This window comes from Schistocerca piceifrons, chromosome 7 (assembly GCF_021461385.2).
Source record: "Schistocerca piceifrons isolate TAMUIC-IGC-003096 chromosome 7, iqSchPice1.1, whole genome shotgun sequence".
Classification (NCBI taxonomy): Eukaryota; Metazoa; Arthropoda; class Insecta; order Orthoptera; family Acrididae; genus Schistocerca; species Schistocerca piceifrons.
In genome coordinates, this window is record NC_060144.1 from 79,050,277 (window position 1) to 79,051,907 (window position 1,631).

General features: G+C 48.7%; 1 non-coding gene across 1 annotated transcript; it reads right to left on the reverse strand.

Annotated features, from left to right (window-relative positions):
• Positions 1 to 1,245: 1,245 nt before the first annotated feature.
• Trnas-aga lies at positions 1,246 to 1,319 on the reverse strand. Its single transcript has one exon. It is a non-coding gene; the product is annotated as a tRNA-Ser (tRNA).
• Between the last annotated feature and the right edge of the window lie 312 nt (positions 1,320 to 1,631).

Consider the following 1,631-nt stretch of genomic DNA (forward strand, 5'->3'; position numbering starts at 1 on the left):
GTACACATTTTCTGTATCAAGAAAGGCCCGTACAGGACCTGCAACATGCGGTCGTGCATTACCCTGCTGAAATGTAGGGTTTCGCAGGGATCGAATTAAGGGTAGAGGCACGGGTCGTAACACATCTGAAATGTAACGTCCACTGTTCCAAGTGCCGTCAATGCGAACAAGGGGTGACCGAGACGTGTAACCAATGGCACTCCATACCATCACGCCGGGTGATACTCTAGTATGGCGATGACGAATACACGCTTCCAATGTGCATTCACCGCGATGTCGCCTAACACGGATGCTACCATCATGATGCTGTAAACAGAACCTGGATTCATCCGAAAAAAATGACGTTTTGCAATTCGTGCGCCCAGGTTCGTCGTCGAGTACACCATCGCAGGCGCTCCTGTCTGTGATGCAGCGTCAAGGGTAACCGCAGCCATGGTATCCGAGCTGAGAGTTCATGCTGCTGCAAACGTCGTCGAACTGTTCGTGCTGATGGTTGCTGTGTTACAAACGTCCCCATCTGTTGACTCAGGGATCGAGACGTGGCTGCACGATCCGTTACAGCCACACGGATATGATGCCTGTCATCTCGACTGTTAGTGATACGAGGCCATTGGGATCCAGCACGGCGGTCCATATTACCCTCCTGAACCCACTGATTCCATATTCTGCTGACAGTCATTGGATCTCGACCAACGCGAGCAGCAATGTCGCGATACGATAAACCGCAATCGCGATAGGCTACAATCTGACCTTTATCAAAGTCGGAAACGTGATGGTACACATTTCTCCTCCTTACACGAGGCATCACAGCAACGTTTCACCAGGCAACGCTGGTCAACTGCTGTTTGTGTACGAGAAATCGATTGGAAACTTTCCTCACGTCAGCACGTCGTAGGTGTCGCCACCGGCGCCAACTTGTGTGAATGCTATGAAAAGCTAATCATTTGCATATCACAGCATCTTCTTCCTGTCGGTTAAATTTCGCTTCTGTAGCACGTCCTCTTCGTGGTGTAGTAATTTTAATGGCCAGTAGTGGAGCATGCCAGCTTGGACCTGCAAGAGGAAAAACATCTTAGGACACAGGTGAGACAGTGCCCTTTGTACCGCAACTGGTACAGGGAGAGGTGAGGAGTGGGTGAAATTTGTCCTAGAATCGGCACAGATCCGTCATCTTAATTTTTTTTTTATTTCATATCAATAGGACAATGTTTATATTATGCATTTATATGGATGTGTGGTGTCTGTTGTACTGGAGTGGGATTCGAACCCAGGATCTCCTGCTTTCTAGGCAGGCACGTTAACCACTGCGCCATCTGGACATAGCATTATTGCAACTGCGAGGACTTTCTTGGTATGCCTCATGGCTGATCCACAGTCCAATCCATCGCCACCTATCTGCACACCCCGTCCATTTCCTCCAAGTTCGCTACTCTGAGATTCCACTAGTTAGACGTATTTGTGCATCCGGGTGGGGTAGGTGGAACCGTTGCCCAGCTAGGTGTATCGATTATATGAATGTATAGTGTTCGTCCTTTCGGACACGTCTGAAAGAACAGGCAGTGTGTGGTGTCTCTTCTTTTGGACAAGTCGGAAAGAACAGACATCATGGATTCATATAATTGGTATGCCTA